This window comes from Camelus dromedarius, chromosome 6 (assembly GCF_036321535.1).
Source record: "Camelus dromedarius isolate mCamDro1 chromosome 6, mCamDro1.pat, whole genome shotgun sequence".
NCBI classification, from domain to species: Eukaryota; Metazoa; Chordata; class Mammalia; order Artiodactyla; family Camelidae; genus Camelus; species Camelus dromedarius.
In genome coordinates, this window is record NC_087441.1 from 40,597,251 (window position 1) to 40,611,366 (window position 14,116).

The 14,116-nt window shown below is 34.0% G+C and overlaps 1 long non-coding RNA gene across 2 annotated transcripts in view; it reads right to left on the minus strand.

Moving 5' to 3' along the window:
• The window catches only part of LOC135321484 (uncharacterized), a 398,183-nt gene that overhangs the window by 192,749 nt on the left and 191,318 nt on the right, over positions 1–14,116 (minus strand). For both annotated transcript variants that reach the window (XR_010381261.1, XR_010381260.1), the window contains one exon: positions 4,659–4,713. This is a non-coding gene — a long non-coding RNA (uncharacterized LOC135321484). The remainder of the gene's footprint in view (positions 1–4,658; positions 4,714–14,116) is intronic.

Genomic DNA, 14,116 nt, shown 5'->3' on the forward strand with positions numbered 1-14,116 from the left:
GATGCTTCCTCTTGATGATGGAAGGAGTTAAAGAGCCATATTGCAAAGGATAGGAATACAAAGAAGGTGGAAAACTAGGGCAATATATGTAATTAACTGATCACAATCAGCAACAAAGAAATATAGAATCACATAAAAGATTAAATATAACATCAAAAATATCAAAACATCAAATACTGAACATCTGGGAAAGATAGAGTAATAGAGAAAAGATTACTCTTCAACCTGAAACAATGAACAAATATATGAAACAGTTTTTAAGGCAATGTTCATGAGGCACTGAAGGACAGTGATCCCTGAGGGACAGGAGAAAAACAGGATGAGCCCTGTAATTGCCCCAACTTATCACTTTTAGAAAGTACAGGGTGACAGCAAAGGAAGAACCCAGGCAGTTCCCAGGAAACTCCATGAACTAAGAAGATACAGTTGGGAGTTCAGGGAGACCAAGCAGCTAGATTTTGCCACACAGAGTACTGGAAAGAAGAGAGCTATCCAGAGAAAGACACCTGGAGATCTTTACAGGGTATCATTGAGTGTTTAGCAGAATACCAATTAGCATATGCATGAGGAAACTAAGGCTAGGAGAAAACCTACTCAAATAGGGCAGGGGTAGCAGTGCATATAACTGACACAGGGTAAGAACAGTCCCTATGTCCACCAGCCAGACTAGAAAACTTCATAATTCACATGACACTGTGTAGAGTGATGCATCTCAGTTGTGAGAAATAATTGGTCCTATATTAAACCTAGGTCTGGTCTCAACTAATCAATCTTAAAAGCAAGACTGGAAAAGATCAAACTGTTTATAAGTAATTTACCTACATAACAGAACAAAACAATAATATTTATAGAAATGCAAACATATCCACCACTAAACAAGGTTAAATTCACAATGTCTGGCATCCAATCTAAAACTACAAGGTGTTTCAAGAAGGAAAATATAATCTATAATAATAGAAAAAAATCTCAATTGAAACTGAATCAGAATTGAAATAGACATTAGAATTCTCAGATAAGAATATTAAAATGCTTATTACAACAGTGTCACATATGCTTAAAAAGTTTAGTTGAAACATGAACAATAATAAAAAATCAAACTTCTAGAAATAAAATCATATCTTAGGTAAACTATCTATGGGATGAGATAAACAACAGATTAGGCATTGCAGAAGAAGCTAAACTCATAGAAACACTAATTTTCCGAATGAAATGCAGAGGTGACAGAGGAAAACAGTAAGTAGAACAAGGAGGGGAAGATAGAGGAAGAAAAAGAAGGAAAGGGAGAGAGAAAGGGGGAAGAGAAAAGAAGAAGAAGAAAGGGAAGGAGGAGAGGAAGAAGAGGAGAAAGAAAAAGGAGAAGAGAGCATCACTGAACTATAGGGCAACTTCAAGGGGCCAAATATACATGTATTTAGAATTCTCAAAATAAGAAGGGAGTAGATGTGTTAGAGAAAAAGCAGGACAATATTTTAAGAAATAATGGCTGAAATGTCTTCCTATCTTATGAACCCTTATAAACCTACAAATCTAAGAAACTCCGATGGACTGTATGCACACTAAATATAAAGAAAACTACAGGAAGATGCATCACAATCAAACTGCTACAATATAATGATAAAGAGAAAATTTTAAAAGCAGCCAGGGAAAATGACATATTACATAGAAAAGAATAAAAATAAGAATGGCAGCAGATTTCTTATTAGAAGGAAAGTATGTTTGAAGACAGGAAATCAACATTTTTAAATTACTAAAGAGAGGAAATGACTTAAAATTCTATGCCTATTGCAAATAGGCTTCAAAAACTAAAGTAAAATGAAGAGAGTTTTAAGACATATAAAGATAAAAGAATTTGTCACTAGTAGGTCTGCACTAGAGAAATCAGTAAAACGTCTTTCTAGAAAGTGGGAAATGATACCAGATGAAAATATGGATCTACAGACAAAAACAAAGGGTGGAAATGATAATTACATGAGTAAATATATAAATTTTTTCTTATCATTTAAATATCTTTAAAATATATTTATAAAATATAATTGATTATGTAAATAATATTAATAATGTGGTGTGAATTTTATAACATATTTAGAAGTAAAATATGTAGCAATAACACAAAAGCCAGAAGGAAGAAATAGAAGTGTAACATGTAATGTTCTTACTATATATGAAGTTATAATATCATTTGAAAGTAGATGGTGATAAGGTAAAAATGAAGCAATAAACATAAAAACAACTAAATAGCAAAGTAGGTGGCTATGCTAATAATCCAAGAAAGGAAATATAATAAAATCATAAAAATATATTCAATCTACTATAAGGAAGAAAAAAGAAAAAGGGAAAAAGAATAAATAGTATCATAACAAAACAGTTAGAAATCTGATAAATTTAAACTTAGCTGTCTCAACAATTGCATTAAATATAAATGGTTTACACACACTTTTAAAAAGTCACAGATTGTCAGAACAGATTAAAAAAAAAATCCAACTATACACTGCCTAAAAGAAATACACTTTCAACATAAAGATCCAAATAGGTTAAAATTAAAAGAATAAAACAAAATATATTCTAATAACAAGAATCCAAATAAAGGTGGAGTAACTATATTAATATCAGAAAAAAGTAGAAATCATAGTAGAGAATATGAACCAGGATAGAGAATGTCATCTCATAGTAATAAAAGGGTAATTTAAAGATCAGAAGAATATAATAATTCTTAAATGTTTATACACTTAATAGTTCAACATATAGAAAGCAAAAACTGAAAGGACTAAAAATAGAATTAGATAAGTTCACAATTATAGTCATAGATTTCAATATCCTCTGATCAATAGTTGATAGAAAACTAGACAGAAAATTAGTAAGCATGTAGAGATTTTAACAAGGCATTGTTGAGAGAAATTCAGTAAGATAAAAATCCTGAAACCATAAAACTCCTAGGAGAAGACACAGGCAGTAAGTTCCTTGACATTGGTCTTGGCAATGATTTTTTGGATCTGACTCCAAAAGCAAAGGCAACAAAAGCAAAAATAGACAAGTGGGAACACAAACTAAAAAGCTTCTGCACAGCAAAAGAAATTTATCAGCAAAATGAAAATATAACCTACTGAATGGGAGATGATATTTGCAAGTTATATACCTGATTAAGGATTAATATCCAAACATATAAATAATTCATACAACTCAATAGCAAAAAAAACTAAACAATTAGAAATTGGGCAATGAATAAACATTTTCTAACAGGTACGTGAAAAGATGCTCAACATCATTAACCATCAGAAAAATGTGAATCAAAATCACAATGAGATATCACCTCCCACCTGCCAGAACAGCTATCATAAAAAAGACAAAAAGTAACAAATGTTGGCAAGGATGTGGAGAAAAGAGAGCCCTTGTGCACTGTTGGTGGGAACATAAATTGGTGTAGCCACTATGGAAAACAGTATGGAGGTTCCTCAAGAAATTAAAAATAGAACTACCATGTGATCCAGCAATTCCACTTCTGGGTATTTTTTCAAAGAAAACAAAAACACTAACTTGATAAAATATACACACCCCAATAGTCATTACAGCATTGTCTACAACAGCCAAGATAAGGAAATGACCTAAATGTACATCAATAGATAAATGAATAAAGAAGATGTGTTTGTGTATGTGTGTGTGTGTTTATGTATATATGTGTGTGTGTGTGTGTGTGTGTATACATACACATATACATATATATATAATGAAATGCTATTCAATTATAAAAAAGAAGGAAATCTTGTCATTTTCAACAATGTAGATGGACTTTGAAGGCATTGTGCTAAGTGAAATAAGTCAGACAGAGAATGACAAATACCATATAATCTCACTTACATGTGGAATCTGAAACCAAACCAAAATAAAACATACAAAAAAACAGACCACAAAACCAACCTCACTGACACAGAGGACAAATTGGTGGTTGCCAGAGGTGGTGTAGAGGGTGGGAAAAGGGGGTTAAAAGGTACAAACTTTCAATTGTAAAATACATTCAGGATGTAAGGCACAATACGGCAATCATAGTTAATAAATAGTGTGTTGCATATCTGAAAATTGCTAAGAGAGTAGATCTGAAAAATTTTCATCCCAAGACAAAAATTTCTTTAGCCATGTACAATGATGGATGTTAACTAGACTTGTTTTGGTGATCATTTTGCAATATACACAAATATTGAATCATTATGTTGTGTGAAGACTAACACAATGTTATAATCAATTATACTTCATTAAAATAATTTTAAAAAGTGTTTTTGAAATGTGGCAATTAAATAACAGATTCAAATTTCAAAAAAAAAAGGAGAGAAATATGCACTATGTGTCTTGGGTTGAAAGACTAAATACAGTTAAGAACTGATTTAAAGATTCAAATAGATCAATAGATTCAAATACATCTCTGACAAAATCCCGGAAGACTTCTTTGGTAAAAACTGACATGCTAATTATAAAGTATATAGAAATGTAAAGGACCTAGAATAACCAAAATAACTTTGAAGTATCAAAGTTGAAAAACTAATGCGACCTTATTTGCTGACTTATTATGAAGCTGCATCATGATAGATAGATGAATAGAATACCATTGTGTCCAGAAATATGCCTGCTTATATGTGGACAATTAATTTTTGATTGAGGCGCAAACTTACTTCATTGGGGAATGAAATCTTTTCAATAAATGTGCCGGAATAACTGGATACCCATCTACAGAAAAAGAAAAAGTGAACTTAGTTTCGTATCTCATGCAATGTATCAAAATTAACTAAATATCCATAGATCATAGTCCTAAATATAAATCTTAAAACTATAAAACTTACAAGAGAAAATATAAGAAAAAATTTTTGTGATCTTGTGTTGAGCAAAAGGTTGTTAGATATGACTCTAAAAGTACAATCCATATGAGAAAAAAAATGACATAGTGTATTCTTCAAAATTGAAAACTTCTTTGAAAGACATTATTAAGAGAATGAAATGACAAGCCAGAGAGTAGGAGAAATATTTGCAGATCATACATCTGATGTTTTTAAAAGTGTCAAAATATATACAGAACTCTCAAAACTCAATAACAAAAAGCAAACAACTTGATTTTAAAACTGGGCAGAAATTTTACCAGACATTCTTCAAAGAAGATATTCAATGGCAAATAAGTTAACAATATCATGAATCAATAGAAAAATACAAATGAAAATCAAAATAAGATCTTATGACATCTATACACCAATTATAGTGATATATAAAAAGACTGACCATATCAAATGTTGTCTACAAATGTGGAGGAACTAGGACTCTGATACTCTGGATGTGGGAATGCAAAACAATATAACCAGTTTGGAAAGCAGACTGGTGCTTTCTTGAAATATTAAACACATTCCTACAGTATGACCCATTCATATCACTCCGGAACACTACACAAGTGAAAAGGAAGCCTTTGTACATACAAAGATTTGTATATGAATGGATGTTCATAGCAATTTATTTGTAACAGCCAAAAACTGGAAACGATCTGAATGCCCATCCACAATGTTCATGAACAATTTTGGATTGTTCATTTCTAGTATATAGAAATGAATTGATTTTTGTTCACTAATCTTGTATCCTACAAGCTTGCTTAACTCATTTATTATTTCTAGCGGTTTTTGTGTGTGTGGATTCTCTAGGATTTTTCTGCACACAAAAGTAAGTTAAAACCACAATGTAATACTACTATATACCACAAGAACAACTGAAATAAAAATAACAGAAGATAGCAGGAGTTAGCAAGGATGAAAAATAACAGTGACATTTACTCAGGGCTCTAGAGGTTACAAATTAATACAATCACTGTGGAAAACTGAAACTAAAGCTATGCACACCTTATTACCCAGAAATTCCACTCCTTGGTATACACCCAACAGAAATAAGTATGTGGATTTACTAACAGACATGAACATGAGTGTGCATAGTAGCTCTATTCAGTAATATTCCTGGGCTGGAAACAACACAAATGTCCATCAGCAATGGAGAGGACAAATAAATTGTGGTATTTTCATATGACAAAATACTATACAGTGAAAAGTGAACTATAACTATGTGCATCAATGTGAACGGGTCTCATACATATTGAGCAAAATAGTCTAGTCACAACAGAGTGCTGTGAGATTCTATTTACATAAAGTAATAGATGACAGCAGCCTGCGGTTAGGCCAGCAGTTCCTCGCGGCAGGGCCTGCGCCTGGAAGGAGCCACTTACAGAGATACGTTCACTTCGAAGATACGTTCACTGGGCCTCACACTTCAGATTTACCCACTCAAACGCTCTCCACATTCCAAGGCAATGTGTGTGTCTGATGTCACCAGCTGTATGTGCCACAGACCTTCCTGGCCCTAGCATCCAATCACCTCTCATTTCAAGGTCATAGGGCAAGAGGTGCAGGATCAGCATCCATTTCTTTGAGCCCTAGATGACATGAGTCACAAGAGCAGATGTTGAGGGTTATGGGTCACAAGTGCCAGATCCCAAGTGACAGATGGTCTATGTGTTTTACACTCAGTGAATCTCTGTGTTTCTGACATTCAGGGCTCTCTGAAACAGAAGGCGCAGAAGAGGAGCTGCCCTTGCCCAGGTCTAAGGTGGTCCAGATCTGATTAGAATTTACCTGGTATGTTTGCCCATAGACTAAGGTGGTTTTTGCCCCTATTACCTTTTATCCATGGCTTCTAAACATTTCTCCCATTTTTGAAGGGACTTTTTCTCAAAAAAATTCTCTTTGCCATAGTGCCACCAGATTGTATCTAAGCATGTTTAAATTTCATTAAAAGAAAAACAAGGGAGAGAAAGAATATAATTTGATTGCAAATAAATGTGAACCTGGTTAAACCCATTGATGTGTTAGATTTGTTTTGATTAACTATACCTAATTTTTGTACTCCTACAATGTGTAAAAAGCTATAAACATCTAACCTGAGGTCTTTTAGCAGCCCATGTTGATTTATACATGTCAGATTCAGGACCAATTCACTGCTAATTAGTTGTATTTAAAAAATGGAGTCTCTTATATTATGGGAATAAATTCACTGGAGGCTTGAGTAGAAGTAACCTTAGGAAGGGAGCTATATTCAGAGAGGTCTGTCACTAATTATCACTTCTGCAGGCATGTACTCACCCAGAGTACCAGGAAAGCAGGGGGGACTTTGCTTGTACATTATTTGTCAGCCAGCTGATACCACCCTGCTTCAGCTGCATCCCCACAAGGGAGACAGGCCTTTTAAAAGAAACCAGCAGCAGTTCTGTGTGCTTGACTGCAGCACGCTCTGCGGAGTCTCCTGGGTGGCGCAGAGTGACCTGGCAGAACCACCACCAGCACGAAAAACAAATGACCCAGGGCGAGGCAGACAGAGAAATAAAAGGAAGTAGAGGGGAAATGAGAAAATTCATTTATCCCTGTACTACAGCAAGATGTTCAAGAGCAACTACACATTATTGCAAAGAAAGTGAGGGAAAGAATAAGTTTATGAACTGTATAATTGTGCATAGAATGTATTAAACATCTTAAAAATCAATTTACAAGCACCCAAAAGATCATGAGGAATTGAGAAAAAGACCAAAAGTAAGCCCATCTGCCTAATCTAATTTCCTTCTATAACAGAGTAACAGGGTTGCTAAATCAATAGTTACAGTTAGCCTGATTGCTCAAAGGAGACTGAGCATAGTAAAGATGCAAAACATATTATTTGTGTTAAATTTCTAGTTCTCAGCCACTTGGCAAATGTCTCTAAAATGGAGAAGATAGGAAAAAAAGACAGGGTTTAGCTTATCTTGGGTCTACAAGAGGATTCTTGTGAGCAATGCTCCTGTCATCCTAGAGGGGAAATAGGGGTGGTATGCATTGATGTATCAAACCGAATTCCTCATGGATGTCATGTCTGTTCCTCTTTTGCATCCTTATTAATCACTTAGATAAGGCTCAACTGTCAGACTCAAGTAAAAACGGAAGAGTTTTTCAAGTCTGTTACTCTTCTTGTTGGAAAATACATCTTCTCTCCTCATACCCTTTACTACCCTCAACATCACATATTTGGTCACACTTTCAATGGAGTACTTTATTTTACTATATTTTAACAAAAATTCTTGATTGAACTGGAGTAAGGAAAACTCTGAAGAGACAGAAGGAAATGGGATGAAATAAAGCTAAATTTTGAATCTATCCCTTATTTTCTATTTTCTCTACCTTTAGGTCTGGCCCTTCATCACTTATTGCTTGAATCACAGAAAAGCCTCATATTCCTGAGACAGTCTGTTAACATTCAACCAGACTTGCTTTCAGAGATGTTTCCTAAACATGTATTTGATTGGCGATTTGCTGCTCAAAACCATTTGTTGCTCCAAAACTATCAAAGAACATAGGCTCTTCACAGTCTAGATCCCATCTTTCTTTCCAACCTTCCCTCTCACCACCATGGAATACCCTTGGTTTCACAGTCACATCAACCTTCGTTTGGTTTCCCTGACTTTGCTCCAATATTATGTTCCTGATTTCTGTGTGATCCTGTACAAAGGGGATTACAGATTGCAACTGATCAAAAGTATTTGTTTCACCTAAATTTTAGAAAAGTTTTGGAAAATGCTCAACACAAGTACCTCCTAAAGGATGTATGTACTATTTATAAGTGTAGGATTACAACTGCTAAGTGAACATAGAAACTAGTAGTTTAATCTTTTCTAGAATGCTAGAATCATACTAACTGTGATTTTCTAATTTATATGACCAAGGAATGCTAATATGTTCAGGAAGTTATGAAAGAAATTTTTACCCTGATAATCTTTTCATAGACGCTCACATGGACAAATATCTCTTATACAGTTTATTGCAAATTTATACACAAAAATTCCAATATAACCAGTTTCATTTTCATCCCTTAGTAACAAACTAATGGAAAAATGGAGAAATATAAACTGGATAATTGGATAATATCCAATTTGAATAACTGTATCATACTCACTCTTCTAATATTAGGATAGCAGTTACCCTGCACAAAATTTGTTGTTACAGTATACATGTGCAGACATTACTCACTGTTCCATACAAAAATATAGTTTTTTAATTGAAAAAAACACCTTTTCTGAAGTTCTTTCACAACACCAAAAAAAAGTGTAATTAAAAAAATACAAAGTCATTACTGGTTTTATGACTTTCCCCTCACTCCCAAGCAAACTGCCCCCAGTTCCTTATTATCCTTAACAATAAGAAGCTCTAAAATAAGAGAAATGCCTATTAAGTTGTCTCAATACTACTTATATTTGCCAAGTTAATATAAGAGAAACAAATCAGCCCTGAGCTGTGCTACAACTGAAGGTGAACTGGGATTTACATTCTTTAATGATAACTGAAATTGCTTATAAATGCAAATGTAAATTCAGGGGTGAAGTTCACATTTGTCAATCCCTGTGAATAGCAGGATTTTAACAAGGAAAGCGATTATATATTTTTATATTTTAGATCCAGAGGGAGATGACTTTAAAAAAAAAAAAAAAAGTTTCTCTTAGAAATCTCAAACAGCTGCGCTCAGTGAGGATCCATTGTTGTAATCATAGAAACAGTGGAAAAAATTGGCAAGACCAGCAGAAATAGGTCAGGGAATATGTTTGAACTTTGGCTTTTTTCCAATTTAATATTTGTAGCTTTGATCACTCTTCAGTGACCAGTGTCAGTGATACATTGGAAATGAGCCTACTGTAAACAAGGCATGGGCATGCAGTGCACTCGAAGAGCCTTTTCCTAACCAGCCCCAGGGCCTCCTCTGCAAAGCTGCGTGCCTCCCTGGTTATGGTGGAGTCTACAATTAAAATACAGGGAAGGCGTTTTTGCTACTTGTAAATTGGGGGTGGGGGTTGTGAATATTGAATATACTAAGCAAAACAGACACTAGTTTAGGTTGCGATATAAACTCTTAAACTGTAACTTTTCTTGCAGACATTTTCTATTTGGCAGATGCTTTAATCATATCTGAAAAGTCAGTTTAATCGTATAACGTATTTAATCATGTATCCTATTTTCATTACCTGACATTGTTTGGTATGCATTTTTTAATGTTTTGCATAAAATTTAAGATTTTTATTTCAAAAACTAGTACCTAACACTTTTATCATATGCCAGTTACCATTCTAAACACTTCAACTGTATCAACTTAGTTGATGCTCACAACAGTTCTATGGTTGCGAGCTATATACTATTACTATCTCAATTTTTCAGATTAAAAAAACCAACTGGAGCACAGAAAAGCTAACATCTTACCCACTTTCACAGCCAGTAAGGGGTACAGCAGGGATACAAACCGAAGCAGTCTGTTTCTAGTATGTACTTTCACCCTTGAGCTCTTCTGTCCCTGGTAGCTACACTGGATGCCAGGATATATGTTTACCAGAGATTTTTAAAATAGTACCCTATAATTAGACATTTAATTCCAAAACAGTTGTTATCTCTGTTTGCTGTCTATGCTAAAAGTATTTAGGGACTTTTCAGAAATCACTTCACCATAAAGCTGTTTTTAAATTGGTAAGACATAATGTAATCTGAATTTTTATTTCAATATTTAAAAAATTATTTTCCAGTAATTAACTTACAATAATCTAATTTTTAATAATTATAGATTTATAGAATGTAGTAAAATATTTAAACTTCAGACTGTCATATTTCTTCCCAAGTTTTCTTACTTTTCACTTACTGTACCAAAAGCATGTTATGAAAAATATGGTCACCCTAGGGATAAGATTTCTTTCATGTTTATTTTGCATTTTCATCCAAGTCTAAGTAAAATCTCTTTATTAAATTCTACATAACAAAACTTAATCTAAGATAATTCTATGATCATAGGTATCTGCTACAAAATATTTTGTGAGTTTTCTTTTTTAGACGTCTCTATAGGTATCTAAACACCCAAGGAAAAAAATTACTCAGAAGGACTTTTTGAAATGCTATTGGGGATAGACTGCTTCATGCCTAGGATCTGCCTATGACATTTTGTCCTTCTAAGTATTAGATCAGTCAATCTCCGATATGTAAGTACACACACAGTCACAAAAGTAAACATCTAGTTTCCATGTAAAGAAAACACAGGTGATTTTTGAAGGTCGACTACAGAAGAATAAGTTTTCTATTTCCCATCTAGAATTTTATAAAAAGTTCATAAGCAAAGTCCCATTTAAGCCACATTTTTTTCCATTCTAATTTGAATCAATGTAATATAATCAGCGTATTTGGAAACATAAAAAAGTTTCCTAGCTGTGGGCATAAATGGACTTTTATTACTGTATGAAGGGAATAGAACTGCTTCTTTCTTCACCTGTTCTACACATTTCAAAGTCCCTGTATGTGCTCTGTTCTTCATGGGATTACATATGGACTAAATATTTGGTTCCCTAAATATTTGATAAAAAATAAAAGGAAGTATTATTTACTGTCACCATAGAAATTCAAAAGAACTTAGCCTCAGAATCACAGCTTCTCAAATAAAGACAGCTGGCAATCTTATAATGTCTTTGTTTTTCTCATTTCACCAGAGACTAGTGAAAACATCATCACAGACAGTCAGTTGTGTTAAAGAAGTGGCATTAAGGAGCCACTGGACTGAGCTATGTTAGACAGAAAGTTATTAAAGTCATTATACTTTAATAACATCTTTACTCTTTTGCTATTGAGGAGATACTTAATGGTTACACAAAAACGATCATAGATCCGAAAAAAAGATAAATTTTTAACTGATAATTCAAAAAGAAGTTATTTTTTCCAATGAAATAGATTTCAAATAGCCCTTTCATCACTACGGTTCTCAGGGAAAACTGTTCTTTTGGGAAAGTACATCATACCAATGAAAATGTACTCTGCTTGATTTGAGAAGCAGGGAGCTACAGTGTCACACAGCCACTCTCATACCTAGAAAGGCAGCGTGTGAGTACTTTTCAGAACTTGAGCTACTGAAGGAAAGCAAGATACTCAGTAGAAATGAATAGATTAAGAAACTGTACCTCGCTAAGTATATAATACGTTAGGGACAAAACTAAAATGCATTTTTGTAATTAAGCAACTTCTCTAGGAATTCCTATAAATTGATGCCTGCAAATGGAGGACCATCTATTAAATTCAAGAATTTTTTCACCTAAGTTGAGTAAAATCTGGTAACACTCACTTTTTAAAAACCTAACTTTAATTTTCACCATAAAGATGTGTAATGCCCCTACTTTGTTGAGGATGTACTACAAAAGACAAAAAAAAAAAAAAATATTAACTAGTTTCAATATAAATTCATGCCACAAATTAAGAGGGCTTTTAAAGCTGCCCAGTCATACTTTGTTTGACCTGTCCATTTATTCTCCTCATCTAGACTTGTCTCATGCCTTTTTTTCTCTCTTCAAACCCTAAATATTTCTTTGTCTGTCTTGAATTGCAACTATGATCTTGCTTCTTACTTCATTGAGAAAACTGAAGCAGAGAAGTTCCACAGACTCTCACAACTGCCTCTGCCTACCCACCAGCATTTGTTGCTGTGTTTCTGCCTTCTAGCCTGCTGCTCTTGCTGCCAAGCTTCATTCCTATATATGACTAGTTGATCCTATGACATTCTATCTAGTTAAGGACATTGCCTCTGCAATTACTCTCTTTCTCTAATACATCAATATTTTTCTTTATATTGGATTATTTCTATCAGCACATATGGCAATGGATTGGTTCCTCCTCCTTCAAATAAAATACTTCCCTATTGTGGCTACTAGCACACTGCATTCTATTGGTTTTCCTGCTACTTATTCTAGTTTCTCTTTCTCAGTCTATTTTTGCTGCTCCCTCTTCTTCTTCCCAACTTTTTTTTAAAAGTTAAGATGCTTTAAATCTTGCTATCAGAAGGGCACAGAACATCTGTCCTTCTTTATTTATACTCATGTCTTTTGCTATATCATCCAATCTCATGGTTTTAAAGTTCATCTACATGTAGCAACTCACAAAATTACAATTTCAGCTCAAAACTGAGCCCCAAGTACCTTTGAAACATATCCATTTAGATATCCAATAGACGTTTAAAAATCAACATATTAAGGTTATCAGATTAAATACATACTTAAATACAAATTTGGCCAAGTGCTCTGTATTTGTATTTGCCTAAGTTTGGCAACCTTTCATCAAGTTCAAAGCTGAACTTTTACTCTTACCCACAACTCTTCCCAATTCAGGAGATGTCAATTCTACTTTCTTGTTACTTAGGCTGAAAACTTGGAGCCATCCTTGATTTCTCTTTCCTTCATATTCCCTGTTCCACAACCAATCCAAATCTTCTTGGTTCTACCTTCAAAATATATTCAGAATCAGACTACTTTTCATTACCCTTCATGTCCTGTGATTCCTTCTTCCAACAACCAAATCACCATTATCTCTCTCCAGAACCACTGTGATTGACACCTAACCAGGCCTTCTTTAATAGACCCTTACCCTCTTATAGTCTATTCTTCACAAAGCATTCTGGGTGATCCTCTTAAAACATAAAGGAGACTAAGCCTAGAATAAAGGTCACACTTCTTGCAAAGGACTATAAGGTTCTCCTTGTTCTTTCCTTGTGCCTCATTTCCCACAAATGTCTTCCCTAGTCTTGTTTACTCTGCTAGTTGAAAATATCAGGCCAAGCTCATGGCTTAGAGCATTTACACTAGCTGTTCCTTTTGCCTGAAACCTAATTTAATCCATATCTGAAAAACAAATTCCCTTACCTTCCTTAAATCTGTACTTTACTATCATATTCTTATTGAGAGCAGTTGGGTGACTCTATTTAAAATGCTACTCCTTCATCATTTCTAATCTCATCATTCTGTTCTTTCTTCTGTCATCCTACAACATCCTTCTCACTTGGGTTTATTGTCTGTTGTCTGTCTTCCTCCACCAGAATGTAAGATTCAAAAGCATAGAAAATGTTTTCTATGTTATGTTCATTGTGCAAATTTAGTGCCTAGAAAAGTGTTTGGCATTTGGTCAATGGTGATCAGTAAATATTCATAGAATAGATCAATGAAAATCAGCCTCAAATCGGGGCACTGGCACTGGGACCACATTCCTAGAGCAATAGTCAGAAAGTATGTTGGAAATGCCAT